This window comes from Agelaius phoeniceus, chromosome 14 (assembly GCF_051311805.1).
Source record: "Agelaius phoeniceus isolate bAgePho1 chromosome 14, bAgePho1.hap1, whole genome shotgun sequence".
Lineage (NCBI taxonomy): Eukaryota > Metazoa > Chordata > Aves > Passeriformes > Icteridae > Agelaius > Agelaius phoeniceus.
This window is the reverse complement of record NC_135278.1, coordinates 2,555,726-2,574,170: the sequence shown is the minus strand read 5'-3', so window position 1 is coordinate 2,574,170 and position 18,445 is coordinate 2,555,726. Positions and strand designations below refer to the sequence as shown.

The following is an 18,445-nucleotide window of genomic DNA, read 5'->3' as shown; positions in this document are numbered from 1 at the left end:
TCCATCCATCCATCCATCCATCCATCCATCCCTCCATCCATCATCCATCCATCCATCCATCCATCTGTCCATCCATCCATCCATCATTCCATCCATCCATCCATCATCCATCCATCATCCACCCCTCCATCCCTCCCTCAGATTTTCCAGGCTCACAGAGAACATCCCAGCCATGTGTCAGCAGCACTGTGCCTGTGTCTGGCCTCCCTCAGGGCTGCAAAGCATCACTTGGCATTACTTAGCTACACTTCCAACCCCAAAATCCACCAAATTTCTCCTAAACAAGAGAAATACAGTACTCAATACTCACAGTACACACCTCAGCAGGTCACAGATACATGAACTGCTACCCACCCTGCATTTTCAGCTTCTGAGCACTTCACAACATCTCATCCTAAATTCCTTGCTTCAACCAGCACAGAAAGTCCTCCAGCACCTTGGATGTTTAACAGAAATTAAGCTCAACACAACATTCTCCCATACCCTCCTGAACTTGTTTTTCCCCACTGCAAACCCAGTGCAGCAGGGCTGGCAAGCACAGAGTGAGCCTGAGAATTCTAAAGAAAAATCAGAAACTGAAGAAAACCTAAAGAAAAATGAAACTGAGAACGGGGTTCCCCCAGCTGGACAACAAGGAAAGCACCTGGTGTCCATGGAAAAGCTGTCATGGCCCTGCAATTCCCTCCCTGCAGTGCCCCAGGCAGGACCAGGAGTTTTTAAATCACTGTTACCTCAACCATCCTCTTTTTATTTGGGCCTTGCAGAAGGGAGATTTCTCTCTGTTATTTTTAAACTGGAGACCTTACAGATGCCAACCTTTGCAGCCCAGCTGGCAGCTGGGATGGTGCCTGTGGGAAGGCACCAGAGCCATGCCTGGAGCTGTGGGGATGCTCAGCCTCCTGTGGCACAGCTCTGGATGAAAAGGAGCTTTCCTTGCTTTCCTCCACTCCCCATGCTCAGTGCTGGAAAGAATTCCAGACTCAGGGACCCAAGGGACATTCTGCAGAGAAAACCGTGGGCAGCTGATACATGAGGGTAATTCTGGAACTGAAAGCTGGAGGGACTTTCCTTTATTTTGGCTTTTTTTGAGTGTTTTTTTAGTGTCCTGAGTGAAATTCTCTTCTTTCAGTGGTGCCTCTGGAAAATTAGCAACAGAGATTTGCTCTGAGCTTGTGAGCTCCTGTCTGCAGTAATTTGCAAACACTGATAGAAGATTTTTGTGTCTGTGTGTGCCTTGGTTCTGAAGGACCACGAGTGGGATGAAGGTCCCACAACAGCAATTCCTCACTCAGCCTCCATTCACTGCTTGTGAGTTTGGCACAGAATCCACTGAGGGCCCAAAGAAAGGGTGCCCACACATCCAAAACCTCTGTGCCATCCAGATCTACCCTCTCAGAGCTGTGCTGCTGACACAGGAAGGACATTGCCTCTCCCTGCAGCAGCCACAGACATCAGCCACAAGCCTGGAGAGGAGCAGAGCAGCCTCACAAATTATTAAACTCAGAGGAAACCATGCTCAAATCCAGCTGGGAGACAGAAGGCCAAGGAGATGTGAAGGTGGATGGTAAACCAGCCAAAATGTTGGTGTTGTGGGGGTTGTGGTGAGCACCAGGCCAGGCTGAGAGGGGACATCCTCCACCAGGGAGGAACAGCAGCCTGGCTGGGGCTCCCTGCAATCTTGGATTGATCTTTCCCATTTTCCATCAGCACAGGATCTCAGAGTGTGCAGCATTCCACACAGTGGAAGAGCAATTCACCTCAGAGCAGCTCACCATGCTCAGTCTCCTTTCCCCCACACAACCTGGCCAGCAGGTTCTCCTTGGCTGGTCAAGTTGGAATAGACACCATTCAATCAATCCCTGCTTCCAAACCAAAGCTCAGCTCCCTGGGCCAAGCTGGGACTGTCACCCCAGAGCACGTGGATGATCCCACAGCCCCTGCAGAGGATGTAACAATTGAAAAGGAATTGTTGCTGCTGGGGTGTGTAGCAGCAGCAGCATCCATCCCTCCCCATGCTGGCAGAGCCTCTCCTCCCAGGAAAGCCTCTCTGTCCCAACAGGCTTCAGCTTTGATGCTTCCTTCAAACCCTGACACCCAGGACTGCGGATGTCAGGAGAGGATGGGATCTTAACTGAGAGATAAGGTGAGCACTTTCTGCATTTCCATTGCATTTTCCATTGCATTTCCTACCTATGTTTTTCTGTGGGCAGCCCTGTGGCATTCCTGGAACAGCTTTGGGATAACACAGCCAGACCTGAGTGCAATCACTCTCCCTTCTCACATATTCCTCCTGATTTTTGTGTTCTAAACATACACCAGCCCTGAGCAGCCACTACTAGAGGGTGAAGGCTGCTCACTCTCTGCCTCTGCAAGGGACCAGCCTCGGGGATGGAGGGTTTGGAGTGATGCCTCAGGTTTGAGCTTTTCTATTTTTCAAATTCTCTGCTGCTTTGATGTGTGAGTCTGGGCTTCATATTATGTGATGGTGAGCTCTGCACAGAGCAGGGAGACAAAACAATTCCCTCTCCAGCTGGGGACCAAGGACAAATGATCCAAATCTCAGCCCAAGAGCACAAACACCATGGGCTGAGAGAGAAAAACAAGGATGGGACTGCAGGGGCTAAAGCTGGAATGGGACAATGAACTGCAAGATGCAAATGGAGCAGAACTGATCCAAGGGAGAGACCCCGTGACCAGTCAGGGATTTTTGTGACCATTTTGGGTTGTGCTGCCCAAGCTGGATCTGTTGAAGCCTTTTAATAAATCCCTGCTTTATTCTTTAGCTCTGTCCAGCCTCTGCTCTAGGTCAAGCTTTGCAAGGCATCAGGAGGAAAAAAGTCTTGGAGCAAAAAATTCTCTCAGACTCCTCATTAGGCAACACTGGGAAAAGGGAGGTGCTATGGGATCCCTAAAAAACCTCACATCTGCATGGAACAGCAACAAATTATTCATCAATTAGAGGAAGGGTAAAGACCCAAAGCTCCTGTGGCACAGTGTCCTGCAGCCCCTGAGAGCTCAGGTGAGCTTCCTGCAGGAGAAATGCAGCCACATGCTTGTGGAATTCATTGTGTGAAGGAAATACAGGAATATTTACTCTGTCTGTTCTTCCCAAGGGCCACAGACAGCTACATAGAAGGGATGCTGCTCACCCTGTAAACACAGAGATTTGGGAGCAGAATTCCAGGAAAGACTGCAGGGCACAGAGCATCCCCCCTGCAGAGAGCATAGCACCAACATCCTCTGCCTGCTGCAGCAAACTGGCAAAGTTCATTCAGGAATGAAGAGGAAAGGAGATAAAACACAAGCCTGGCAGCCCAGAGGAGGAAACATCCCAGTGCCACAGAATTCTGATGTGCACCAGCTCTCTGTTTAAACCATTAGGGGCTTTGGATTTTCAGACACAGAGTAAAATTCCAGCTACAGAAAAACATCCCTGCTGCTGCATTTTGGGACTCCTCTCTAGGTCTGGCACAAACACCCTGCCACACCCCAGACATCAGGAAACATCAGCTGTAAACAACTGCCAGATCTCCTCTTTATCCACAGAGGTTTATATTCCCTCAAACTCCCAAATAACAGTATATTTTGTTACACTGGCCAAAAATAACTTTGAAAATATGCAAAGAGTTATGATTTCTGACCTTCAAAATATTGTACTTGTGACATTTCACTTTGTTATTCCAGCCATGGACAAATGGTTCTGCTAAAATATCTGTCACAAAGCAGTCCCCTATGCCCAGACCACAATAATCGTTTTAGCAACTAAAAAGGTTCTGCTAAACCATTATGAACTTAACTCCAGGCAGGAAAGAAATGGAAGAGCTGGAGCACCAAGGCAGCAGCTATTCTTGTTAAATTGGTCTCAATTTTTCAAGGATCCTGTTGAACATTATAGAGGTCACAGCCTGAACCACTGTGAAAACCTAAGAAGTCTCTAAAACCCACCGAGTTTAATAAGGAATGCCATATTCCCAAATTGCCTCAAATGTTTTACAGGGTATTATGACTTCCAGTTTTATAGGACCAAAACACTAACCAGATAAAAAGTCTATTTCCTTCAGATTTTCAAGGTTCAATTTTTAAAAGGCCAGAGGCACAAACTGTTCCTGTGAGCCAGGGAAGCCTCAGCCATCAGCTTCCATCACAGACCCAGCTGTCCTTCCCAGCTCCCAGGGCTTGTCCTCCCAGGGCCCAGGAGTTGGTTCCCATGCTAACCTGGTGCCATTTACTTTCCCCAGTGCCCAGCAGTTGGTTCTCATGCTAACCTGGTGCCATTTACCATTCCCAGTGCCCAGCAGTTGGTTCCCATGCTAACCTGGTGCCATTTGCTTTTCCCCAGTGCCCAGGAGTTGGTTCCCATGCTAACCTGGTGCCATTTACCATTCCCAGTGCCCAGGAGTTGGTTCCCATGCTAACCTGGTGCCATTTACATTTCCCAGTGCCCAGGAGTTGGTTCTCATGCTAACCTGGTGCCATTCACCATTCCCAGTGCCCAGCAGTTGGTTCCCATGCTAACCTGGTGCCATTTACCATTCCCAGTGCCCAGCAGTTGGTTCCCATGCTAACCTGGTGCCATTTGCTTTTCCCCAGTGCCCAGGAGTTGGTTCCCATGCTAACCTGGTGCCATTTACTTTTCCCAGCTTTCCTCCTCACAGAATCATGGAATGGTGTGGCAGCCCCCAGCTGGTCTGTGACACCAAAGGAAGGAGGATTACAAAGAATGGTTTGGCTTGGAAGGGACCTTAATGCTCATCTTCCTCAGGCCATGGGCAGGAACACTTTCCACCAGCACCCAGGGTGCTCCAACCTGGTCTTGGACATCTCCAGGGATCCAGGGACAGCCACAGCTTCTCTGGGCAACAATGTTCCAAAAGTCTGAAGCTCTTTTTGCATTTTTAAGATAAAATTTCTCCTAAAATCTGAAATCACCTGTCATGGGACCCTTCAGGCTGAACAGCATCAGATGATGAACCTCAGGATCCCAGGGAATCATGGTGCCCACTTTCCTGGGCTGTAGAGTTTCCCTGAATCTCCTCCATGTAGGCCCCTATTTCCCATGGATGGAATAATGTTTTCTCCCTCCTGCTGCCCTCGTGGCCATGCTGTTCTTCCCTGGCAGCCTGAAGCCCTGCCCAAGGCTGTTCCACCAGTTTGCTGATGGACAGCACAGGCAATCCCTGGGCTGAAGGCAGCTCCATGCCGGGCCTTGACAAGGATCTGCACACAGGGACAGGAGTTGTGGCAGGGATGGTGCTGCTGGTGCCTGTCCAGCTGGACTGAAGCTGTGACATTCCCTGGGGTCAAACAGGGCCTTTCCAGGCACTACCAGTGGATTTACACTTTTCATCTACTCAATGCCTAGGCTGTAAAATTTCATCTTTCTTTCTGTGCTGCCCTTCCCTCCCAGATTAATTTCATTAATAGCTCCTTTTATGGACACTATAAAGCATCATTCCACATTTGGGCACTGTTCAAGAGGACAAATTTCTACAGGGACCTTCTGGGATCTGAGGGTGACTCTTCAAGCACATTCCTGTTTTTCCTCACTGGATCACATTCTCTTTGTCCCCTTCAGAGGAAGTCTGACCTGTGACACACCCATCAGGTACTGAAATACTGTAGCTGCTTTCTCTAGGGTACAGATATCGAACATTATCACCCCCAAAATGCACACAAGGATGCTCAGGACCCGTGGCCTCCAGGTGAGCTCAAATCAGCTGCTGGAAAACCTATGTAAATGCTGTTTCTTTGGGATTTCTACTTGACTTTCCCCCCTCAGGTTTCCCAAATAAAACCCAATGTCTCATTTCCCAATGACTGACAGCGCTGCGGTTCAGCAAATTAATAAACCCATGCATGACTGTGCTTTGATTACTCCCTCTCTATTTTATGAAAGAAAATGTCAAATCCTTTCATTTGACTCTTTGAGGAGCCTTGAGCAGTTCAGGAGCAGTTTCTCACCTTGGAAAGGAGCTCACAGGGGCTGCTCCACACAGCCCCAGATGCCACAGCTGATCCCAGCAGAGCTGCAATCCAAATCCTGCCAGGCTGACTCCCAGCATTGAGGCCAAATCTCTGCTGCCTGGCACTGAAATTCTTATCAGATAGGGAGACTTTAGCCCGGATTTTCATCTTGATGCTGAGCTGCAAGGAGCAGCTCTGGGTAAGCTGAGCTCTCCAGACACCCATCCAGCTCAGGGGCCATCACTGCCATCGTGCCCCCTCAGATTAAGGTGTCACCCACCACAGGCCAGCCCTAAGCACCTGCCTCCCACCAGTGTTACATCCCTGCACATTTTTCACTCTCTCTGATGTAGCCTGCTCCACCCTGTCCTAGTGCTGGTGCTCCCAGCAGCCATGTGGCTCCAGCTCAACATATTAATGAACTTTTGATGGAGCACTCGGCTCCTGCCAAGTCCCAGGGGATGTTTTCCAGGGAGCAAGTGAGCCCACGCTGGGGGCTGGGGGCAGCCCAGCCCTGGTGCTCAGCCCTGCCAAGAAAGCAGAGCCAGCAGCACAGTCCTGGAATATCACTGCCTCCATCCATCCCTCACCACGGAGAAACAGCCTCTGTGATCCTTGCAGAGGGATAAAATGCTGCTCTCCTCACTTTCCAGGGCTGTTTGGAGTGCTGCAGGTTTGCTCCAACCACAGCCATGCTCGCTGCTAAATGCTGAGTGTCTCGCTCCCTCCTCCTCCTCTCCCTCGGAATTTTTCCTCCCCTGTCCCAGCCAATCGTGCAGGGGAAAATTCCAGCCTGAGCTTCATTAGTGTAAGATATAAAAATAGAAGTGCATTATCTTCTGTACTTCTCTCAGTTGATTCAGCAGCAGCGTGAAGGTAAAATAATTAAATGTTTGTCTGGGGATAAAAACAAGCCCAACAGGAGGGACTGGGCTGGGCTTTTCTGGAAGCTGAGCATGGAGATCTGGGGGCTCTTGTGCTCCACAGACTTTGCCCTCCCCGCTCTCCATAGCTACCAAAAGGATGATGATGCCTCCCTCCCTCCTTCCCTCCTCCTCAGCTCCAAAATAAACACAGGATGGAGGCTTCAGGAGAAGCTGGCAAATGCCTCTGCTGCAAAGCACAGACCTCCTGCAAGAACTTTTGCTGCCATCTCGCCAACCCCTGCCTGGCAATTCCCTCAGCACCTCCAGAAGCTCTCCCAGAGCCAGGAGAGCTGCAGGAGTGGGGGGTGTCTGTGTGGACCAAGGTCAACACAGGAGATGTTCAAAAAACATTAGGGAGTTGACTTGATCCTTCATCAAAATACTTTCTGCTCTTCCTTCCTAACACTTCACTGCCCACGACGTGGCAGGCTGAGCCGATGTGACAAACTGTCGAAACACATTTTTTTGAACAGAAAAAAAAAATTAAACCTAGACTTTAAAGGTAAAACTGGCCCCTTTGAGTCCCTCTATCATATGTGACACTCCTGCTGGAAAAAAAGGGCTCTGAGAGCAACTTGCTGGGAAAAGGCTCCAATGAGCTGGTAAGAGCTCCAGTCAGCAGAGAGCTCCTGGGCTTCACCTTGTCTTTTAAGCTCCCATTAGTTAATAAAAGCAAGCAGAGAGGTAAAAAAGCACCTGAGCATTTGTCAATCCCCAGACACAAACCTATGATAAGATGCTGTTCATTGATTCCATAAAGTAACCAGCAAAAATTCCCTAAATCATTCTGCTGGCACCAGCAAAAATACTGCTACCAAAGGTAAAGGACCATCATTTCTCCCTCTCCAAATTGCCCCTCTGTGCTTTATTCCTGCTGTTGTGTTGGTAATGACCTATTTACCACCAGGCTGTGGAGGGTGGCAAATCCCACCCACCTCCGAGTTCCCTGCTGGAGCCTGAGATTGCTATTGATGAGCTCCGTGCTTTGATGGGAAGGAAATGAGTTGAGTTTAAGGGCTGCTGGCACTCTCTCTGGAGAAATGCCAGGGAATTTTTAGACAGTCTTCAACCCAACAATGAAATGCCATGGATGTGAGTCAGAGTGGATGCGAGCATCTCCCTGGGAATCTGGGAGCAGCCAGCTCTGTCTGGATGTGCAACATCCCTGCCCAAAGGAGCCACCTGAGAGCCCAGGTGTCCAAACCCCCTGATTTGGGTCTCTGGAGCTGCACACAGCCCAACACTCCCTGCATGCCCAGAGGGTCACCTTCACTGCCCTGGGATCCCCCAGCACCTGGGCAGGTCATTTCTGATGTGTGGGGCTGCAAGTCAAATTTGCAATCAATGCAAATCAGCACAAATCAATGTTGTGCTCACACTGTAACAGCCTATTGAATTTTTATATTCTTAGCTTATAAATACATCAGGTAGTAAAAACCAACCTTTTCTTGGGGTGGATGGGCAGTGAGTATGTGTAGAAAGCAGCTTACAAATGCCATATTCATTAATACAGACTCCAAAGAAATGAAAGCTTTATGTTTGTCTCCACAAACTGGTTACATATTTACTTTTATTTCAAAACTATTCTCCTGGAAGTGGAGTGGTTTAAATTATTTATATCTTATGTCAATGCAGGACTGTTAACTTTAATTTTTAATTTTTAAAAATATTAAAACCTGATAGCTGAAAAAATCTTGTGACTTCCTAACACATTGGAAAGCTCTGAAATTTAGCTAACCAAGAATCTGGTTCATGATTTTAAAGGTCTTGGGCTCATGGCCAAACTCCCAGAATGTCCCCTGTGTGCTCCACTTTTAGGTCCATCAGGATGAGCAAGATCCCTGGAGTTCCAGCTCACAGATTTAAAATGGCTGGAGCTACTGCAGGGAGAGAAAATGGGGGGAAAAAAATCTGTTCTGCATTTATGCACGAACACCAGGTGGGGAGAGGCTCTGGATAAGTAGCACAGGATGCAACAGAATTATCTACAAATTAAGGCCGATTTTATGTTAGAAGAAGAACCCAGTGCTCTTGGTAATAAATACAGGAACCTTTTTAAAAATCAGACCTTGAAGCTGCTGGACACAGATAAGGCTCTGTGGCCTTGCCTCTGCAGCACCCCAGCTCCTCCAGCACTGCCTGTGCTTCCTAAGGTCATCCATAAATCCAGAGCCCTTCTGGCCACACCACAACACCAGGAAGGGCTGGGGCAGGCTGCTGAACTGCCAAGATAAATCCTGCTCCTGCAGCCAATCCACCTCCATCCATCTTCTCAAAAGCAATAATCCAAACACTCATTTGCAGGATCTCACTTACTTGTTTCTCCTTCTCTAGGACCAGTGCCAAACCCAAGACTTATGTGCAGCTCCTGGCACCTCTAACCACAGCTGCACCAAACCACCACCAAAGCAAACCCTGACCTTCCAGTCCAGCATGTCCCCAAAGCACTGCTGGGACATGGGACACTGCAGCCAGGATGGATGGATGGATCATGGATGGATGGATGGATGGATGGATGGATGGATGGATGATGGATGGATGATGGATGGATCATGGATGGATGGATGGATGGATGGATGGATGGATGGATGGATGGATGATGGATGGATGGATGGATGGATGGATGATGGATGGATGGATGGATCATGGATGGATGGATGGATGGATGGATGGATGGATGATGGATGGATGGATGGATGGATGGATGGATGATGGATGGATGGATGGATGGATGGATGGATGGATGGATGGATGGATGATAGATGGATGGATGGATGGATGGATGGATCCATGGATCCATGGATGATGGATGGATGGATCCATGGATGGATCCATGGATGGATCCATGGATGGATGATGGATGGATGGATGGATGGATGGATGGATGGATGGATGGATGGAATGATGGATGGAGGATGGATGGATGGATGGATGGATGGATGGATGGATGGATGGAGGATGGATGGATGGATGGATGGATGGATGGATGGATGGATGGATGGAGGATGGATGGATGGATGGATGGATGGATGGATGGATGGATCCATGGATGATAGATGGATGGATGGATGGATGGATGGATGGATGGATGGATGATGGATGGATGGATGATGGATGAGGGATGGATGGATGATGGATGGTGGATGGATGGATGGATGGATGGATGGATGGATCCATGGATCCATGGATGATGGATGGATGGATCCATGGATGGATCCATGGATGGATGATGGATGGATGGATGATGGATGGATGGATGGATGGATGGATGGATGGATGGTGGATGGATGATGGATGGATGGATGGATGGATGGATGGATGGATGGATGGATGATGGATGGATGGATGGATGGATGGATGGATGGATGGATGGATGGTGGATGGATGGATGGTGGATGGATGATGGATGGATGGATGGATGGTGGATGGATGGATGGATAGATGGATGGATGGATGGATGGATGATGGATGGATGGATGGATGGATGGATGGATGGATGGATGGATGATGGATGGATGGATGGATGGATGGATGGATGGATGGATGATAGATGGATGGATCCATGGATGGATGATGGATGGATGGATGGATGGATGGATGGATGGATGGATGATAGATGGATGGATGATGGATGGATGGATGGATGGATGGACGGACGGACGGATGGATGGATGGATGGATGGATGGATGGATGATGGATGGATGGATGGATGGATGGATGGATGGATGGATGGATGGATGATGGATGGATCCATGGGTGGATGGATGATGGATGGACGGATGGATGGACGGACGGATGGATGGATGGATGGATGGATGGATGGATGGATGGATGGATGATGGATGATGGATGGATGGATGGATGGATGGCTCCACTGCCCAGCTTTCCAGCACAGCCAAACTGGCAAATCCTCCCATCTGTTAAAGGCTTGGATCCACTCCAGGTAATAACAATAAAACACTGCCTTCCCCTGCTTGAGCTTCACCCACAGCCCATTTCCAGAGCCCTTCTACTCCTGACTCCATCTGTCCTGGGGAGATTTGCTGCCCCTCTCTGCAATTATCATCACAATAAACTCTATTTTGAGCACATCCTGCTGGTGCTGCCCCTCCATCAAGCTGTGCTGCCAGAGGTGCCTGCAGGAAAAGCTGAGCCTCACAGAATTCAAGGGGCTCTGGGCTCCAAAAACCAGATTTGAATCCTCTGTTCTGCTCACAGGCCAAAGGAAGACTGTCTCTTTGAGAACCTGTTCTGATATTTTCTCTAATCCCATGAGAACTGCCCCACGTGAAGATACTTCAGTTATTTTCCAGAAATACAAATCTATGGCCTAGTGGAGTACATTTCCTGCATGTTCTAATTTGTCCTGACCTCCAGCCCCAGATTTCCCTTTATAACACACTCCTCTATTCTTAGCTTTACCTCCTGCATTGTATCCTTCCCCCTCTTCCAGCTGCACTCTCTTGATTTGGAAAAGCCTGAATGTTCTCTTTCCCTGCCTTCTTCCCAGACTGAGGATGGTTCCTTTGCATGCAATCCCATCAGATTCATCCCAACTCATCCTAACCTGCTGCAAACTCTGTTCCCATTTCTCTCAGCTGCTCCAAGCCAGTATTCTACACACAAACACGTTTAACACCCTGCAGTGACAGCCTGAGAGTGACATGGTGAGGGGGACACGCTTGGAAGCCAGGAGGGAGGTGAAGGTGAATTCCCTACCTGGAGGCCACTGCTTCTGGGCCATCCTGTGGGGAATGTGAGTGTCAGGCAGCTCAGCTGCTCCCTGGATTGCTGTCTCAGAGCCTCACCTGGCTGTGAGGCTGCTCTGTGATCTTTGAGGAGCCTGGCTGCCTCCTGGGGAGCTCTGTCCTTGCCTCACCGCCTGACTCCATCTCCAGGTGGGACAAAGGGACACTCCAAAGGCCATGGCAGCACAGCCTCCCTCCCTCCAGGAGCACAGGGATCCTCCTGCAGCCCCAGCTCTGCCCAGACCCATCTCTGGCCAGTCTCCACGAGGCCCTTGCCAAAACTGGATTCAAAGCAAGGCCCCCAGAGCTGAGGATGGACCAGAAACAAGGTAAAACCTCCCTCACAAATGCCACCAAACCCAAGAGAAATGTCATACTGGCCTTTAGGAGACTGCTGGGAATGACATGGATGACATCTGTGAAAGTCAGGACTTAATTCTGCTGAATTACCAGAAGCCTTGAGCATGGATGGACTTTCACCAGTCTCTTAAGCTGAGAAAGCCCATTCAGGGAAAGGAACTTCCAGATGATGAAGCAGCTCCCATGCTTGTGCTACACAACCTCATCCCATGGATTTAAAGGAGTTGATCAGAGAGAAGAGCACAGCATGGCCCCAGCTCCATCACTCACACAGAATTCCTGCCCAGGGAAAACTCCCTGTGAGGGGACAACAGCCTGCCCTGACCCCTCAGCCATGCCTGGGAGATTTGGGGTGATCCTACAGAAACCCCAGGGCTTCCACATTCCAACACCCCATTCCCAGCACCAAAACCACTCCAGGGTGTTCCTCGACACACAACAAGAGGCAAATTCAGAGCAGAAAGCCCTGGAACAGCCCTCACTGCCCACCTGCCACACATCAGGGGGGACATCTTTCCCTGGCCACTGCCAGGAAGGAGGGACTCAAATAAACTGTGGGAGGAAGCTGGAAATAACAATCCAGAAAGCTGCAAACATCTGGAAGTCCAATGCTTTGCTCTACAATTCTGCATTGATTTCTTGCCTCAAATAGATTTCTAGATGGATTGCAATTAAAATGAGTTACACAATGCTGGAAAAACATCACTCATTTCCGATTCTGATTTTATTTTTGCATCTTTGCTTTCTAGATCCTTTTGCGTTTCAACAGCCACTCCTTGGATCTTAACTTTTTTTTTTTTCTTTCCACTCTTCTTCTGGCCAAATTGCTCTGCATCCATTTTTACCTTTTATTCCAGCAAAGATGCTGCTGGTGGTGGCTCACACAGCCCTGGAACAATTCCCTGGGCAGTGGTAAAAATCCCCACTGTGAGCCCTGACTGCAGCTGCTGAGCAAACCCACAGAAACCTCTGAGCATTTATCAGAGGCAATTCTTCTGTGAGCTGCCCTGAGCCCTCAGGATCCCCTTGTCACATGTCTCCAGGACATCAATTTCCATCTATTGTCCTGATTCCTGCTCAGAAGCTACAGGGAGGGAGGAAAACGGTGAGGAGGACTGGGCTGCAGGAAAAGAGGTTTACTTTGCTGAAAACCTTGTAAAGGCAGGCCAGCTCCCCTGAAAAGGGCAGAGCTGCTACTATCCCTGCTCCAGACCTTTGCTGGCCATTCCTGCACTGGGATGGATGAGGTGCAGAGCCCTTTTCTGGTTTTCTCTAGTTTTCTCTTATTTTCAAACAAGATGACAGAACATGGGATTTCCATCCAGGCAGCAGCAGCAATGTCAGACACCAAGCCCAGCTCTCCTGAGCACCAAGGCTGAGTTTCACAGAGTAGCTGGGACAGATTAACTAGAGACCAATGAGAGAGAGCAGGTTTAGAGGGGATATTGAGGAGAAATCCTAAATCCTTCCCTGTGAGGGTGGGCAGGCCCTGGCACAGGGTGCCCAGAGAAGCTGTGGCTGCCCCTGGATCCCTGGAACTGCTCCCTGGATGAGACTTGGAGCAACCTGGGATAGTAGGAGGTGTCCCTGCCCATGGCAGGGGTAGAATGGGATGAGCTTTGAGGTCCTTCCAACCCAAACAATTCCATAATTCCACTATTGCATCATTATGAGCACGGCAGTCCCTTTGCACTTTGCCAACACAACCTCAGTCTGGAGCTGCTGTGAATAATACAGAGAGCTGCTGGTATTCCCAAGCCTTTGATCTTCATTTGACTTTTAAGGGTTTTCAGGCACCATTTTCATTTAAAAATAGAAGAAGTACTCAAGTATTTATACAGCACAAAGGCTTTAAAGGCTTTAAAACTTCAGAAAAGATTTTTAAGATGCCGGGATGAAGAATGTCAAGTATTATTATCGTTTGAATTTCAACCTGAGTTGGAAAAACCCTGCAAAGGTAAAACTGTCTGCAGGAGAAACAGAGAGGCAAAAAGGGCAGCAAAACCCACTGCAGTGATGGGGAGATGTTTCCAGATGTGGGAAATCTGTCCAAAGGAGGAGCAGAAGTCTTCCCTGACAAGCTGAGAAAATCACTACAGACATGTCTCCTGCCTGTCCTGACAGAACAGGAGGGAACATGCTCCAGGGAACAATCCTCCTTTTGGGGAGAGGATGGCCAAACACAGGAAAGATTTGGGAATTAAGATGTGAGCTCGTGTCACTTGGTCAGAGACAGCACTTCCAGGCCATGCCAGCACCCAGAGGCTGAGCTGCCTTGGGTGCCTTTTGTGCCATTCCTTTGTGCACCACGAGCCTCTCCTGGCTCTTTTTGCTGGCTTTGGGGTGGGCATTGGGGATACCCTGGGTAGTTCTGCCCCAGAGCTTAGGCCACAAGAGGCTCAACAGCTACTCCAAAGCTCCTGGCTTTACTGAGGTATTTCTACTTACTGCAGATTAATTTCTCGACAGCACAGAAATACCACAAAAGGCTTAGAGAAACAAAAAAGCCTCATTTAGATGAATTAATAACAGAGAGCAAGTGTATTATTATTGGAGGCTCTAACGAGGTGCAGAGCTCTTCTCTAGCTGCAAAAACAGAAGGCTGAGCTCTGACGCTGCATATGCAAAATATTTGAGGCCAAATGAATCTTTGGTGGAGCCCTGCTGACATCACTGTTGGGATCTCGGGTGGAATTCAAGATGTTGCTTTAAATTAAAGCACGGAGCTCCTGGGTGGGAGCTCTGCTCTGCCAGGGGCCCCCGCAAAGCCCCAGAGGGTGAGAGGCATTTTTCATCCATCTGCTTCAATCCCACCTGCCTCCAACACAGCACTTCTCATCCTCACTTGCCAAACCCTTGAACAGGAAAGGACAATTTCCTTCTGTACATTTTACAGAAAGAGAAACAAAGATGTAGAAAGATGAAACAGCCCCTGCAGCATCACCCTGGCAGCAAGAGGTGGGGAATGGGGGGCAATTCCCCCAGACCCCAGCCCTTGGAGGGCCCCATCATTCCCCAGTTGCTCCAAACTGGGCAGACAAGCTCAAACCAGGCTTTTCAATAAATAATGGAGAGTCCTGATGGATGGTGGACAGAAAAGCCCATCCCCTCTCCTAAGCTCATTAGAATTTCTGGTTGTAATAGAGACTTTTGGTTTTAAAAATATAGAAGATTTAAATTCTCTTGTCTCCAAACACCAGAAACTCGAGAGCTAATGGGGGTGAAGACAGAGAGCTCAGGTTATCCTGTCACCACCAACTGTTGTGTCTCTCTCAGACACTGTCCCAGCCAGGGCACGGAGCTGCCTGCACTCCTGCTCTCAGCCAACGTGGCAATTTCAGCCTCCTTGGGAAGGCTTTGATATTGGAAAACCACAACTGAGCTTTCTCTGTGCTTGAAAGGCACCCACGGGCTCAGCCACTGCGAAAGCGTTTGCACTGCCCTGAGAGATCAAAGGCTCAAAACCTTTCGCTTTTATCGGGCAAATTAAAAACAAACAAGGCCTTTCCTTCCTTTCCTTTCGCTCTGCTAATGCCCATTCCCCTCCTAGGCTTTCCAGGCGTCCTGCAGGAATTCAGGCGTTCCATGAGCAGCCTGGAATTAAGGCTGGCATCAGAGATGGAGGAGCAGAGATGCAGCACCATGGAGAGCTGAGAGCACCCACCTGCCGGTGCCTCCTGCTCCCATCCCTGCCCGTGCCAACGCTCACAAGTGTGCCCAGGATTCAAACCCCTGACATTCCTGCTGTCTGATTCCCTTGGGTTTTTGTTTGTGCTCCTCTGCATGTCCATAATTCCTGCTGCTCCCCCCTCCCTACCCGGCCAGCACGGAGCAAACCGCGCATCCCTCTGATCCCTGATGCTCCGGCACAGATCCCAACGGGACCAGACAAGTGCTCATCCAGCTGCAGGAGCCTTAAAACGGTGATGAAGCCCTTCTGAATCCTGTGTGGGCAGGGCACGCACGGCGAGGGAGAGGGGGAGAGCCGAGGAGCAGCAGCCCGGGGCTATAAGTGGCTGTTGACTTCACTCTCCCATTTGGGAGTAGGTGGAGGAGGTGGGTGGCCGTGAGCAGAGGGGAGGCGGAGGGGGCAGCAGCTATTTCCAGCTGCACTCATGTGCCATTTCTCTCAGTGCTGAGATTTGAGAGAAAACAGCAGGAGGTGGGGAGTGGGGGGAACCAAAAAGGAAAATCACAGACTCTGTGCAGGAGAACATGTTAAGGAACAAGAGAGAAGTCGTTACCAACAGCACAGCCCTGAGATTCTACCAGTACTGGGGGGTTTAAAAATATAACAAAACCCAAGGCTGCTGGGACTGCTTCCCTGCATTGCACACAAGAGGATATGATGGAAATGAGGCCACTGACTGAGGGGCCCAGGCCAATGTGTGGCCCCAAAATGATGGTAAAAGCTGCTGCTTCCAGAAAACCTCGCTCCTAATACACTGCGAGGTTTTCTTGGCTCCCAGAGATTATGTAATATGTTCTTGCCTGCTGCTGCTGCTGCTGCTGCTGCTGCTGCTGCTGACTCATATTTTCCAAAATATATTTGGGAAGGAAAACATATGCACATGTGTTTTAATGCATAGGTTTCCCTGGCCATGTCCAGAGTGACCCACAGGGAGGTGCAGGGCTGCCTGCACACGTGTGGACATGTGTGTGCCCTGACATGTGTGGGAAGGAGGGACAGGGACAGCCTGGCAGCTGCTGGAAAACAGAGATTAAAGCAGCACTGCTTTCTGGGGCAAAGCACAGCAACTCTACCACAGTGCAGGAGGGACCAGGGGACAGGGAAGCCAGGGAGGGAGATAGCAAAGGGAGAAGCATGGAGCACGCGCTGCCGACAACCTCCAGCCAAACCTGGGCTCTGGGGACCAGACACAGACTTGTACTGAGCTTCAAATCAGCTGGGAAAATTGGCTTTGTGGCAGCTGGGGCCACGGTGACAATCTGCAAATGGCACTGGGCTGAGAGGGACATCAGGGCTGGCCTCAGCACGTGGCTCAGCAGCATCCACCCCTGCAGAGGGTGCTGGGGGCAGCAGGGCCAGTGCTCCCTGAATTCCATAAATCTACAGTCTGGCTCCTGTTAATGCCTGGGAACACGCTTCCCAGGCTCTGGGTGTGCACTGAAGAAGTCAGGCTTCTCCTGGCTGAACATTTCGAATTCTAAGGCAGCCCGTTAGTCTTAAGCAAATTTGTTCCCAGCCTGCAGGTTTGGGAGTTTTAGCTCCTCTGCTCCATGCCTGGGTGCACTTCTAATTCCTTAGGAAAGACTTTTTGACAATTCTGCAAAACTCTCAGTATCCAGGAGCTTGGATCGATCTGCTGCTGGGCATTGGAACAGAAATCCATCTCCCCTGGACCAGAGGAGACTGAAAATCTATCCAGATGTCAGCCCCTGATCCCCACATCACGGCAGAAGCCTCGCACCGATGACAGCCTGGTTCCATGCACTGCCTGCTCCTTGTGCCTGTGTGCTCGGGAAAAATCAGGGGACAATTCCCCACACAGGGACAGGTGACAGTGCCCCTGTCCCTTCTCACCTTACACACACCTGTGGAGAGGGAACAGGCCCTCTCCTTCAGCCCTGTATCATCCTTATGCCCATACAAGGGCTCTGTTGATATTCCCTGCCTTACGCAGCCAGCACCAGAGTTAAGACAATTCTATTTTAACACCTGAAATTTCATCAGAGCCAACTGCTCTTTCTTGTTTTAGAGCAACTTGAAAATGTTTCATCTGCATTCAAAACTGGTTCTATAATTGCTACTTTTTAACTTAATTCTCCTAGAACTTCACAAAAGAGCAAACATCCAGCGTGCCTAAAAGGCTTTGGAATAAACCTTAAAAACAAACATTAAAGATTGATCACGCTTTCTCAAGATTATACTAAAACTGACTGAAGCTCAACTAGATAAGGAAAGAGAGTTGCATTAAATTAATCAGCACCTTATCAAGCCAGGAAGAAAGAACTGTAGATAACAAGCCTTCCCTAAATTTGGTATCAGAACAGAAACTTCAGTGCACAACGTACTGAGAGAACCTTGTCAGATTTACTGAGCACAATACAGGGGAGTGGAGCAGCAGAAATAGCAGGGGAATGAGGTCCACAGAAATGCTTTGAAAAAACCCTGTTTTCTGGTAATGCCAGCAAGAGCTGATGCTTTTGTCAAATGGAACGATTTAATTTGACAAAACTTTTCCCCAGATATGCCCAGCAAATTAACCCGCTCCTATTGGGGTAGAGGACGGATCCTTAGGGGTTTGCTGTGCACTCCTGTTCGTGTAGCTGAGACCAGACTGCATTTGCCCAATGACAAGGGAACAATTCCCACACAATTCTGTCCCTTTTGCTTTCCAAGCCCTCGGAGCTGGGCTGATTCCACTCCCCGCATCTCCCGGTGTGAGCTGCAGCCACTCTCACAGCTCTGAGCTCCCATGCAG

General features: G+C 49.3%; 1 protein-coding gene across 12 annotated transcripts in view; it reads right to left on the bottom strand.

The window, feature by feature from the left end:
* The window catches only part of ARHGEF9 (Cdc42 guanine nucleotide exchange factor 9), a 180,278-nt gene that overhangs the window by 96,023 nt on the left and 65,810 nt on the right, over positions 1–18,445 (bottom strand). The window lies entirely within an intron of this gene.